At 48.8% G+C, this 14,398-nt stretch overlaps 1 protein-coding gene across 1 annotated transcript in view; it reads left to right on the top strand.

The window, feature by feature from the left end:
* Positions 1-14,398, top strand: part of LOC142251354 (thymosin beta-15A homolog) — a 184,362-nt gene that overhangs the window by 114,046 nt on the left and 55,918 nt on the right. The gene's annotated exons all lie outside the window — the stretch shown is intronic.

The following is a 14,398-nucleotide window of genomic DNA, read 5'->3' as shown; positions in this document are numbered from 1 at the left end:
ACCCGATCGCATACACTCACACACACCCGATCCCGACACTCACACACACCCGATCGCATACACTCACACACACAGACACTGACGATATCGCACATACGCGCTCACAGTCACAACATCCGGAGATACCACATGCTTCTGGCCATGTGATCCTTCGTCAGGTCCTGGAAGGTCACAACAGCACAGTATCGAGGCCGAGAAGCAAGCGATATCGCCGGATGCTGTGAGTGTGTGGATGCGATGTGATGTGTGTGTGAGGTGTGTGTGAGGTGTGTGTGAGAGTGAGAGTGAGTGTGAGCTGATGTATGTGTGTGTGTGTGCGTGTGGATCTTCCGCCGCTACAGGACCTCGATGCGCTTGTAACCATGCCAACGTATCCCGTCCCCCGCTCGCACGGGAGCTCACACCACTCCCGTGCGAGCGGGGGATGGGGGGGGGGGGGGAAGTACAGTACTCACCCCCCTTAACAGCCGTGTCAGTTCGGGGAATGCGCGGGGGGGGGGAGAGGGGGGGGGGGGGAGTACAGTACTCACCTCCGTGGCAGCCCTGTCAGTTCGGGGAATGCGCGGGGGGAGGTGGGCGGGGCCAGAGCTAACGTGCGTTGCGTGAGGGGGGCTGGGCGTGGCGTGGCCGAATTGCCAATGCCTGCAGGGTGCCGGGGCCAGAGGCCAATCTGTGGGGGGGGCGGAGGCTGGGCGAGCGGCTGGCCAATCCGTGTGGGGGCACAGCCTGGGCGAGCGGCCAATCGGTGTGGGGGGGCGGGGCCATGGCGAGCCCAGCGGCCAATCAGCTTTGTGTCACCGTAAGGACACAATGTCACCGGAAGGACACAATTTTGAAGCATGACAGACAGACAGACAGACAGACAGAATAAGGCAATTATATATATAGATGATTGTTTCTTAGAATTGTTGCCGTTTTGTCTTTTATTTTTTTTTTTATTTTTTCTAGAGCTTTGGACGTCTTCACTGCTTCTCTCGTCACCCCCATTTATTATGTCTTATTTACCTCTTCTGTGCTGATCTGTTCAGCCATCCTGTTCGAAGAATGGCGACATCTTAATTTCGGGAATGTGTTGGGAACCGTCAGTGGATTTGTCACCATCATTCTTGGTGTTTGCATGCTTCATGCTTATAGAGACTTCCCCATGCACTTTTCATCTTTGCCGAATTACTTAAGGACTGGGCAGAAGCGAGAATAAATGTCCTTATTGGTCATGGGAAGCAATCAGTTTTACAAACCTTGTCTATTGTTTCCCCCCCTTGTGAGGGAGCCATGGTGGTGGTGATGATTTAGGCGTTGTGATGGATGTCTTCTCCATTCTGCATGTGATTCAGCAGTTTGAGCTGCTCCAGGTCCAACCCAGCAGGATAAGGGCAGATCCCAGAGCCCGAAATGAGGAATGTTCTGCTGTGCGGAATGCACTTGGGTAAATCATCAAGATCCACTGCTGGCAGATTCCTTTGCAGTTGCTGACCAGTGACGTCACAGAGACGCTGTGTGCCACACATATATGTATATGAGGAGAGGCATACCAAAGGAGAGAATATATAAGGGCAAACTACATATGTAGAAGTACCAAAAAAATTGCTATGATTGGAATATGATGGTTTGTACACTATTTATTCACATTGATCATATGAACACACATTGCTTTTGACATATTTTTAATATTTTGATAATTGTAATGCTATTTATATACAAATTAAATCATTTTATAGATAAATCGTTGTGTAGTAGGCAAAGGCTCATCTATCAATGATCCGAAATGTTGTCATTATGCACATGGGCGAATAAACCACTATTTATTGAACTAGGGTGCTGCCTATGCGTTTGCTACAATGGATGAGTGCTGTCCAGACACAATGGACCACAAAGTAGCCAAACATGTTCACTTGCAGACATTGGATCAGCGCTCAATAACAACCGATCAATCGCAGTCATCTGCCCGTGTCCCTGGCACTTTTCTCTCACTTGTGTGACTTCTGAGGTTATCACCCTTCTGTTACCAGACCTTACACACCACAAAGCTCCTTATCTCCGCTACTCCCTGGATCGTTGGTCTCACTCCCTGTCTCTGGAGGCAGAAGATACTGCAGCAATGTCTTCTAAATTGCACAAATAAGGAAAAGGAATCCAGCACGCATTATTTAAGAAGATATATAGGTTCTAAAGAAAATCGCAATCCTGAACTATGTAACGTTTCGGTCAGTGAGACCTTCTTCAGACAAATTGACAACAGGAATAGTTCTGATAGAATAGTAGTAGATGCCCAGGTGAATGGTGCCATTTTTTTTATGGATAAAACTGGTTTTGGTGGTAAGGGATAAAAGGGTGCTTTTATTAACTAGGTAAAATTGCTAAGTACTTTAAAAACAAGTAACTTTTTGCAGTTTAATTATTACAAATCCTCTCCCTTCTCAACAGCAGAGGTATTTCTCTAGGGTACAGCTCCTCGCCTAGGTATGGTGTATGCTGAAAAGTGGTGCTATGATTCTGGCCCGGGATGTGTGAATGTGGCCCTATGGAAAGATTACTACTAGTGAGGAGCGAGCACTACCATGCTCTGTACTCGCAAGGAGCAGTTGGATGCTCAGATGGGGGCGACTCGAGTAACCAAGTATAATGGGAGGTCAATATGGAAATCTTACGGAAAAATACTGAAGTTCCTCATTGACTTCCATTATAGTTGAGTACTCAAGTCGTGACAATCAGAGCATTAACTCCTTGGTACAATGGTAGTGCTCGCTCACTGATTACCACTTAGGCCGGGTACACACATCCGGCTTTTTGCCGGTTTGACGGATGCGGCGCATGCCAGTACAGTGTGATATAGTACAGTCGCAGCGCCGCAACTTCCGGGTCACATGCTCCGGTCACATGACAGCATGTGACCAGCGCTTGCTGCGCTAGCAGCGTACTGTATACACTGTTCTGGCGTACGCCGCATCCATTAAATCGGTGAAAAGCCGGATGTGTGTACCAGGCCTTATTCGTTCTTGGAGCCACTCCTGGTTTTGGCCTACAAATACTGACTATTGTTACCAGCCTTGGCCTTGTAAGGGTATGTGCACTTATGGGTCCTATATTCATCAAGATCGAATACTATTTTCTCCCTGGTCTTGACGAGGGGGTGGTACATTTCTCCATGCATCTGTATAATGGCCTGCACCAAGCCACAAATCCTACTCCAGCCAGGTACTGGAGTGATATGTCTGCTGTAGGTAGCATCACATCTCATCCCCCCCCATTTTTGTTGAAAAGCAAGCCAACATCTCGGGGGTCTAGAAGGGAGGTAAGACGTGAACTAAAATAAAAGATATTTGGTATTAATGCATCTGTAAAAGTCTGAAATTCATTAGCCAATATAGTAGACACTAAGTAGAATAAAGTTATATATATTTTTGTGTTTTTTGGACTCTTTGGTGTTAAGGATGGGATTAGATCATTGTGTTTGGAGTTAGCTCCTTAGTAAGTTTTGTGCGCACATTTCTAGACTTCTGTTACAAAGATTAGAGTTGAGCGCGGTTCGTGGTTCGTGGTTCTCCAGTTCTAGGCTCGAGTGATTTTGGGGCATGTTCTAGATCGAACTAGAACTCGAGCTTTTTGCAAAAGCTCGACAGTTCTAGAAACGTTCGAGAACGGTTCTAGCAGCAAAAAAACAGCTAAATCCTAGCTTGGTTTCTGCTGTAATAGTGTAAGTCACTCTGTGAATCACACTATTATGACATTTCAGTGTATAGTGTGCGGGAACAGCGCATTCAGATCACTCCTGTTTGTATAATGGCGATCGCCATTTTTTTTTTTTTTTTTTCTTGTCTTCCTTCCCTAAGCGCGCGCGTCTTGTGGGGCTGGCCAGCATGTCAGCCAATCCCAGACACACACACAGCTAAGTGGACTTTGAGCCAGAGAAGCAACGGCATGTGTGATAGGATGTCCATGTCACATGTCCCTGCATTATAAAACCGGACATTTTCTTCCAGGACGCCATTATCTGCCTTCTGCGTCTTTGGTGTCAGACATCACTGTCGCAGCTCCGTCCTCCTGAGTCCTATCGCCGATACAGCTTTATGCGCTGCATACACAGCGTTAGCTTAGGGAGAGCACTTTATAGCAGTCCTTTTAAGGGCTCAAACCGGCAGGGTCAGAGAGCCATAGGTGACAGGTCCTGAAAACAGCGCCAGCGTCTGTGTAGCCAAGGTCAGGGATTTCCTCCCTGCATTTCACCATTAGGAGGGAATAGAAAGGCAGGCTTCCATTCCTCTACTCAGAGCACCACAATTCTGCCACTGTACCCTCTTGTCCTCTGCACACTCCAACTCATTATAACTAAGCCATTATACTAGCAAACACTCAGTGTACCTAGTGGCATCCTAAACGTGGCTATTGGACTTTGCTATAGTCCCACTAGTGCAAAGACATTTGCAGAGCACGTCTGCCTGCATTGCACACTCCAACTCTTTTTAACTAAGCCATTATACTAGCAAACACTCAGTGTACCTAGTGGCATCCTAAACGTGGCTATTGGACTTTGCTATAGTCCCACTAGTGCAAAGACATTTGCAGAGCACGTCTGCCTGCATTGCACACTCAAACTTTTTTAAACTAAGCCATTATACTAGCAAACACTCAGTGTACCTAGTGGCATCCTAAACGTGGCTATTGGACTTTTGTCTATTCACACTATTGTAAACATATTTGCAGCACGTCTGCCTGCATTGCACACTCAAACTTTTTTAAACTCAGCCATTATACTAGCAAACACTCAGTGTACCTAGTGGCATCCTAAACGTGGCTATTGTACTTTTGTCTATTCACACTATTGTAAACATATTTGCAGCACATCTGCCTGCATTGCACACTCAAACTTTTTTAAATTCAGCCATTATACTAGCAAACACTCAGTGTACCTAGTGGCATCCTAAACGTGGCTATTGGACTTTTGTCTATTCACACTACTGCAAATCTATGTGCAGCACCTCTGCATGACAACCTCCTGCTCTGTTTTTAATAAGCTATAATGATAGCACAAAATACTGCCATTTAGTGGCATCATAGAACTGGCTGTTGTATTCCATTAGTGCCCCACTGGTGACAAGCTATTTCTAGCACCTCTACATCACACCCTCATGCACATTTTGCTACGCTAATGTTATAGCAAACTCATGGAATTCATTGCTGCATTTCATAATTCGGAGGGATAGAAAGTCAGGCTTCCTTTATCTTTTCCTTCTGTTCATAGACAGCATCTCCAAGAGCAATTTCCCCTCCACGTCTAAGTGTGGAGAGGCAGCTAGTGCGCATGCGTGTGCCGATGTACCCCAGCTGCAGCATAATTACAGTGTTTCGCGTAGTGAGTATGCTCAACCTGACTGTGTTATTCCTGACGCTAAGTCTTCTTTTCGGGATACAGCGCATGCTCCCACACTAAGTGTGAAAAGCCTCTTTGCACAGGTGCTTGCATTCCGTGCCGGGTCTAAGTCCTGTTTTGTGCCTAGACACCATGCTAAAGCTGATAGTCTTTTTTCAGAGACTGTATTTCATGCTACTGAGCATGCTCAGGCACTTCCTGCATCAGAGACTAGGTCCGGTAATGAACTCTTTGGCCCTGGCCCTGATGTGGGGGGCACATATAGACCACAGGGCATCAGGTGTCCTCCCAAATGGCTTGCAGAGGCCCACACCTATGACTTGTCACCGCATTATTGATGGTCAGACGATGACTGGTGAGGTGTTTGGGTCATGGCAGCCATGAGGTCATCATTGAAGTTGCGGTTCCAAATAGGACGCTAGTTATGCCACTCATGACGTGTCACTCTACTTTTGTCTCCAGGAGGTGCATTGTGGTTCACCCTGGTTTGGGGCGGACCCAGGTTATAAAAGGGGCTGGAGCCAACAAGGAGGTGCGCAGTCTTCTATTATGCTCCGAAAGAGCACACCTCCATGTGTTGAACCCATTGCGGCTTTAGGCCAGAGGTAGGCAGGGATAGGGTGGTGGATGCAGGCCACCACCACAGTTGGTAACGCAGAACGGTTAAGACCAGCTCCTGTCCTACCAGTCCTGCTTGTGCAGCCCAGTGGCATTAACAGGCCTGCTGCTGCTGATGCGCCTGCTGTCCACAGGTGTGGCCCCTACGCACACGGTCAGCGTACTCAATGGCCCCTGTGTTGTTAACAGGGAGTTCCTGGGCTGGGTGGGCATGTGGACCCTGTGACGCTAACAGGGCTCACAGTCTCCAGATCCGAATGGCGTCTAACTCGGTTCAGGCTACTATTAGTTTCATAGCCACACAGCTCTGTATCCTCCACCAAACCTTCCAGTTGCCAACCTCTCCTTTTCCAACTGGGAGCACGGTGGACACTGACTGCTGATGGGGATATATACCTTTCTCTTTCTTTTCTTATTAATTTTCGTTATATAGCGGTCACAGATTATATACCACTTTATCCAAATCTGCCAGTCCCACTGTAACAGATGGTGTTTCTTCAGCAAATGTTACAGTTGCTTAACCACCAAATCCACGGACCAAAACTTTTTTCCCCTTTCCAACACACCTGTTCCCCTTTCCAACAGCATCTGTCCTTTTTCAACTCATTTTGTGATATGACCAAAAGTGCAACTGTGCAGGGACACCGTACTCAACGCCATCTCAGCACAGCAGCCAGCCCTCGGTCCCTCAGGTGTGGACAAGTAAAAGACCATTTCCTCCTATCCATGACAAAGCGTTGAGATTCACTCTGTGCAGCACTGGTGTTTAGTGGAAAAGTAGATCTAAGATTGCGTACCACATTCTGCAGATACTCCTGTATACGTGCGTCCATTTCTATGGCAGGAATTAGTTCGCCAAATTTTGTCTTGTACCGGGGATCTAACAGTGTGGCAACCCAGTATTCAGGATTACTTCAAATTCATACAATCCGAGGGTCATGTAGGTAGTGCAGCAAGAAGGCGCTCATGTGTCTTGTGCATCCAGGAGGACCAAGTCCTTGGTGTGTTGGTGGCAGAGAGGTGAGAATCGTGCATCCTTCCTCTGCCCTCTCCCCACAACCTCGCACAAACGAAATGTGAGCAAGCTCTCACTCATCTGCTGAGTCTTCCATGCCCATCGCAAGTTCGTCCTCCATTTCTTCATGGGCTCCTGCACTTTCATCAACACTTTTTGCTGATACTATGCGCCCTTGTTAATCCCTCTCCCTCACCATGATTGCCGCATAGGTGCCGCTCACCGTCTGGACCTCGTAGATCTTGTTATCCCTTCCGCATATGACTCCTCCTGTACTTCCTCCCCTTCCTCTTGTCCCAACACCTGACTCCGAATAATAATTACAGTGTGCTCCATCATGTAGATGACCAGAATTGTCACGCTGAGAATGACATTGCCAGTGCAAAACATCTTCGTCGACATTTGTGAACTGTGTAGCAGGGTGCATAGGTCCTTGATCTGACACCACTCCAGCAGCGTGATCTGCACCACCTCTTGATCAAGTTATCCCAGGATATATGTCATACCGTATTTCAGCAGGGCTCTGCGGTGCTGCCACACACGCTGCAACATGTGCAGATTCCAATTCCTGCGTGTCGGAACATCGCATTTCCGGCGTTTAACTGCCAGACCCTAAGACTTCCGGAGTGATGAAAGTTGTTGAGCTGCTGTGTGCGCACGATGGAAGTGAGCACATAGCGAGCGTGCCCGCTGCACAAGGCCATGTAGGCCGTGATGGTGTTTTAAAAATTGCTGGAGAATTCGGTTCAACACGTGAGCCATACAAGGCACGTGTGTCACATTGCCCTGAGGATGGCCCGCAGCCAGGTTTGCATCATTGCCGCACACGGCTGTTAAGTCACCAACGGAGTCCGCTCCGTCAATTTGTACTCCGGTCGCCAGGTGACAACGTGTTCCTTTCATGAATAGTGCTGATGATGGGAGAGTAGTCGATGCCAGCGGCGCAGGTGGACGCAGGTTATGCTCACCCACTGGGCTGCATTACCTTGACAGATGCAGAATCTCTGGCTGAATGTAGCTGGTGGGTATCTCACAGATGAAATACCATCATTCAGCTACAACCAATGGGAAGACACCACACTCTTTTTTATGCCCATCCTGTCTGCAGACCACTGCCAGACATAGCTATGAACCTCTGGTTAATTTTACCCCCAGTTCAGTTTTAGGATTTTGTGTGCTTGTTACCTGACTACTTTTCCTGCTTGCTGTTTATGTACCTTGTTGGCCGATCCGCATTTCACCTCTGCTTGTTTTCTGATTAAGTCCTGGCCGTCCCATTGTGTTCCTGTTCCTCAATTAATGTTTTGACCCTGCCTGACTACTATTCTCTGGAATAGCGGTGTGACTCACATTTCCCATACATTTCAAAGTAAAACTTTGACCGCCTGATGGCATTGAGCTCTGCTGCCAGCATAGTAAGGAGGTGTGTGGTAGTCCTTGTGCGCAGTTGCAAGGAAGGGTGGCCTGACCACACAGGGTTTGCGCCAAGGTGGAGGACCCACACGAGGTTGAAGAGGCAGAAGCAGTGTATTAACTTCTACATACAGAAGAAGGATTGAAACAACTCATGGGGACGGCAAGACTTGTACAGCAGACCCTTCTCCATCTCTCACCATAGTTTGCCAGTGCCCAGTCAGTGACATGTAATGACCCTGTCTATGCTTACTGGTCCAAGTATCTGTGTTGAAATGCACCCTGTCGCACACAGATTTTCTCAAGGAAGTGGTGATGTTGTGTGCGACATGCTGGTGTAGCGCGGGCATGCTTTTCTTGGAGAAGCAGTGGTGATTGGGCATCTGGTACTGGGGCACAGCGACAGACATAAGGTCTGTAAAATCCTGTGTGTCCACTACGCGTAAAGGCAGCATTTCGGTAGCCAACAGCTTACAGAGGGATAGAGTCAACCACTTAGCTTTGTCATGGGTCGCAGTAAGTGGCCTTTTATTTGACCACATCTGAGGGACAGAGATCTGGCTGCTGTCTGTAGACGGTGTTGAGTAGGGTGTCCCTGGAAAAATGCAGGTTTGTGAGGAAAGTGCAGGCGGAGACATGATGTTGCCTTCAGATCTGTTCATCTTGTATCATTTTTAAAAAACACAGCAAGCAAGGGTTACTCCAAGCGGAGTCTACCTTTTTTCCAAAAATTGGGCACACAGACACCCCATCAGTGGCAGCACTTGTGCCCTAGTTGCAAACAGGATGTTTTGATTTGCATCAAGCACATTCAAAAATACGCCATAATTAACCGTCCCCAGCATGACACCGGGGTAGGTAGATAAAGTCTTTGCTGAACCATGACTTGGTCATCTTGGCTCCTTTTAAAAACAATGTAAGCAAGGGTTACTCAAAGCGGAGCCTCCCTTTTTTCCAAAAATTGGGCCCCACACACACCCACCCCTTCAGTGGCAGCAGTTGTGCCATAGTTGTACACTTCACAGCTAGATTTGCATCAAGCACATTCCAAATCCACAAGCATTTACTCTCCCCAGGATGACACAGGGGTTGTAAATTCCTTCTGGATCCATGACTTGTTAATTGGGATGAACGTCAGTCTGTCCACATTGTCACTGGACAGACGCGTGCGCTTATCTGTCAGCACACACCCAGCAGCACTGAAGACACGTTCAGAGACAACGCTGGCAGCTGTACACGACAAAATCTCCAAGGCGTAACTGGATAGCTCTGGCCATTTTTCTAGATTTGAAGCCCAAAATGAGCAAGGCTCTATTTGCAAAGTCATGGCATCGATGTTCATTTGTAGATACTCCTGTATCATCCTCTCCAGCCGTTGACTATGTGTCAGACTTGTTGTCTCTGGTGGCCTTGCAAAGGAGGGTCTAAAAAAATTATGAAAAGATTCCATTAAATTGCTGTTACCAGCACCAGATACGGTCCTACTGGTACGTGTAGACTGTTGAAGATGACGAGACCGTCCCATGTTTGTCAAGTTACAACTGGGAGATTCCCTCCCTGCACCTGCATGGTTGTTTGGTGGAAAAGCCGATCTAAGATCGAGTAACAGCTTCTGCTGATACTCCTGCATAAGTGCGTACCTTTCTATGGCTGGAATTATGTCACAAAATTTGGACTTGTACCGGGGATCTAATAGTGTGGCAAGCCAGTAGTCATCATAACTTCTAATTTTGACAATACGAGGGTCATGTTGGAGGTAGTGCAACAAGAAGGCACTCATGTGTCTTGCGCAGCCATGCGGACCAAGTCCACGCTGTGTTTGTGGCATAGAGGTGCTAACTGTTCTTTCTTCCTCTGACATCTCCCCCCAACCTCTTTCAACTGAAATTTGACCAAGGTCCCCCTCATCTGCTGAGTCTTCCATGTCCATGGACAGTTCGTCCTCCATATCTTCATGTCCTCCTGCACCCTCCTCAACATCTCGCCTGCTACCATGCGCCCTTGTTGATCCCTGTCCCCCATGGTCCCATGCCTGCCGCGTTCGTGATGATGAACGTCTGGACCTTGGTGATGTTGTTGTGTCTTGCGCATATGAATCCTCCTGTAGTTCCTCCCCTTCCTGTTGTCCCACCCCCTGACTCCGAATAGTGTTTAGCGTGTGCTCCAGCATGTAAATGACTGGAATCGTCATGCTGATAATGGCATTGTCAGCGCTAAACATATTCGTCGCCATGTCGAAACTGTGCAGAAGGGTGCATAGGTCCTTGATCTGAGACCACTCCATCAGGGTGATCTGCCCCACCTCTGCATCTCGTTGGCCCAGGCTATACGTCATGACGTATTGCACCAGGGCTCTGCGGTGCTGCCACAGTCGCTGTAACATGTGGAGAGTTGAATTCCAGCGTGTCGCCACATCGCATTTCAGGCGATGAACCGGCAGGCCGAAAGACTTCTGGAGCGATGCAAGTCACTCAGCTGCGGCGCTTGAACGGCGGACGTGAGCAGACAGTTTTCGTGCCCTGTTCAGAAGGCCATCTAGGCCGGGATAGTGTGTTAAAAATTGCTGGACGACAAGGTTCAACACGTGAGCCATACAAGGTACGTGTGTCACCTTGCCCAGGCGAAGGGCCGCATCCAGGTTTGCAGCATTGTCGCACACGGCCTTACCAGGCTGCAGGTTGAGTGGAGACAACCATTTATTAAACTCGGACCGCAGAGCTGACCACAACTCCTCAGCTGTGTGACTCTTATTCCCAAGACATGTCAAGCTAAAGACCGCCTGATGCCGTTGCGCTCTGCTGCCAGCATAGTAATGAGGGGTGCGTGATTCCTTCTGCGCAGTGAGAACGCTGGTGGCCTGACCAGGCAGGCTTGGGGCGGAGGTGGAGGACCCAGATGAGGTGGAGGATGCAGAAGCAGTGGCGGAACTTGGACAGACAGAGGATTGACACACAAGTCGTGGGGACGGCAAGACTTGTGCAGCAGACCCTTCACCATCAATCACCATAGTTACCCAGTGGCCAGTCAGCGACATGTAACGTCCCTGTCCATGCTTACTGGTCCAAGTATCGGTGGTGAAATGCACCCGTTCACACACAGAGTTTCTCAAGGAAGCGGTGATGTTGTGTGTGACATGCTGGTGTAGCGCGGGCACACCTTTCTTAGAGAAGTAGTGGCGACTAGGCATCTGGTACTGGGGCACAGCGACAGACATAAGGTCTCTAAAATCCTGTGTGTCCACTAGGCGGAAAGGCAGCATTTCGGTAGCCAACAGCTTACAGAGGGATAGAGTCAACCTCTTAGCTTTGTCATGGGTCGCAGGAAGTGGCCTTTTATTTGACCACATCTGAGGGACAGAGATCTGGCTGCTGTGTGTAGACGGTGTTGAGTAGGGTGTCCCTTGAAAAATGCAGGTTTGTGAGGAAAGTGCAGGCGGAGACATGATGTTGCCTTCATCCAACGTTGGTGCTATCGATGTTTGAGAGAGCTGTACACAATCACTTGTTTCCCCTTCCAAACCAACTGACGACCTACCAAGCAAACTGCCTGTTGCGGTTACAGTGGTGGAAGTTGTGGGTGGAAAAACAGGTGTGACAGCTGTCCCCACAGTCCTAGAAGATGACGAGCGCGCGGATGCACTGGAAGGGGCAGGCGGTGGATGGTTGGCTCCGCTAGGCCGCATTGCAGCACGGTGAGCTTCCCACCAGGCCATATGATATTTATTCATGTGACGATTCATGGAAGAAGTTGTCAAACTGCTGAGGTTTTGACCTCTAGTAAGATAACCATGCCAAATGTTACAGATCACATAATTTGGGCGATCTTTTTTTATGTCAAAAAACAAGGCTTAGAGGCCATGCGACCTGTTGATCCACCCCGAATAATGCTCAGAGGCAGAGTGGTGGCTGAGGATGCAGTTGTAGACGTGCTACCAGTGCTCCGACTGTGTCCAGGAAGGCGCAAGGTTACTTCGACGTCGGTTGCATCCTCCTCCACCGCCTCTGTTGACCTCCTCGAGTGTCTGACTGTGGGTTGACAGTAGGTGGGATCTAGAACTTCATCATCAATTGTTGTGTTTGCACTCCCCTCCCCCTCAGACCGAGCCTCTTCTTGCCCTGACCGAATATTTAAGTTGTCATCCCAATCGGGTATCTGCGTCTCATCTTCATCAGTATGTTCCTCATTGTCTATAACCACAGTTGTTGGAAAGGCAGCATTTTGGTAGCCAACAGTTTGCAGATGATGAAAGTCAACCTCCAAGCCATGTCATGACCTTCTAAAAGCATGTAAAACACAGCGAGGGGACTCCAACCACAGTCTCCCTCGTTTCCACTAACTGGGCCACACACACCCCACTTGACTGGCATCGGTTGAGCCCCCTTTTGAAAAAGAAAAAGATGCTTTGCATGAAGCACTCTCAAAAATACGCGTGCCTTTCCCGTCCCCTGGCTGACCCAGGGGAAGAAAAGTCCTCTGAGAGCCATGACTTGTTCATCTTGGTTCTTTTAGAGACACAGCGAGGGGACTCCAACCACAGTCTCCCTCGTTTCCACTAACTGGGCCACACACACCCCACTTGACTGGCATCGGTTGAGCCCCCTTTTGAAAAAGAAAAAGATGCTTTGCATGAAGCACTCTCAAAAATACGCGTGCCTTTCCCGTCCCCTGGCTGACCCAGGGGAAGAAAAGTCCTCTGAGAGCCATGACTTGTTCATCTTGGTTCTTTTAGAGACACAGCGAGGGGACTCCAACCACAGTCTCCCTCGTTTCCACTAACTGGGCCACACACACCCCACTTGACTGGCATCGGTTGAGCCCCCTTTTGAAAAAGAAAAAGATGCTTTGCATGAAGCACTCTCAAAAATACGCGTGCCTTTCCCGTCCCCTGGCTGACCCAGGGGAAGAAAAGTCCTCTGAGAGCCATGACTTGTTCATCTTGGTTCTTTTAGAGACACAGCGAGGGGACTCCAACCACAGTCTCCCTCGTTTCCACTAACTGGGCCTCACACACCCCACTTGACTGGCATCGGTTGAGCCCCCTTTTGAAAAAGAAAAAGATGCTTTGCATGAAGCACTCTCAAAAATACGCATGCCTTTCCCGTCCCCTGGCTGACCCAGGGGAAGAAAAGTCCTCTGAGAGCCATGACTTGTTCATCTTGGTTCTTTTAGAGACACAGCGAGGGGACTCCAACCACAGTCTCCCTCGTTTCCACTAACTGGGCCACACCCCCCCCACTTGACTGGCATCGGTTGAGCCCCCTTTTGAAAAAGAAAAAGATGCTTGGCATGAAGCACTCTCAAAAATACGCGTGCCTTTCCCGTCCCCTGGCTGACCCAGGGGAAGAAAAGTCCTCTGAGAGCCATGACTTGTTCATCTTGGTTCTTTTAGAGACACAGCGAGGGGACTTCAACCACAGTCTCCCTCGTTTCCACTAACTGGGCCACACACACCCCACTTGACTGGCATCGGTTGAGCCCCCTTTTGAAAAAGAAAAAGATGCTTTGCATGAAGCACTCTCAAAAATACGCGTGCCTTTCCCGTCCCCTGGCTGACCCAGGGGAAGAAAAGTCCTCTGAGAGCCATGACTTGTTCATCTTGGTTCTTTTAGAGACACAGCGAGGGGACTCCAACCACAGTCTCCCTCGTTTCCACTAACTGGGCCACATACACCCCACTTGACTGGCATCGGTTGAGCCCCCTTTTGAAAAAGAAAAAGATGCTTGGCATGAAGCACTCTCAAAAATACGCGTGCCTTTCCCGTCCCCTGGCTGACCCAGGGGAAGAAAAGTCCTCTGAGAGCCATGTCCACATTGTCAGTGGACAGACATGTGTGCTTATCTGCCAGCAGACCCCCAGCAGCACTGAAGACAGGTTCCGAGAGAACGCTGGCTGCAGGACACGACAAGATCCCCAAGGCGTACGTGGCGAGCTCAGGCAATTTATCAAGATTGGAAGCCTAAAATGAGCAGGGCTCAAGTTGCAC

Source organism: Anomaloglossus baeobatrachus, chromosome 9, assembly GCF_048569485.1.
Source record: "Anomaloglossus baeobatrachus isolate aAnoBae1 chromosome 9, aAnoBae1.hap1, whole genome shotgun sequence".
NCBI lineage: Eukaryota > Metazoa > Chordata > Amphibia > Anura > Aromobatidae > Anomaloglossus > Anomaloglossus baeobatrachus.
The sequence above is the reverse complement of the archived record's forward strand: the minus strand, read 5'-3'. Positions and strand labels throughout refer to the sequence as shown.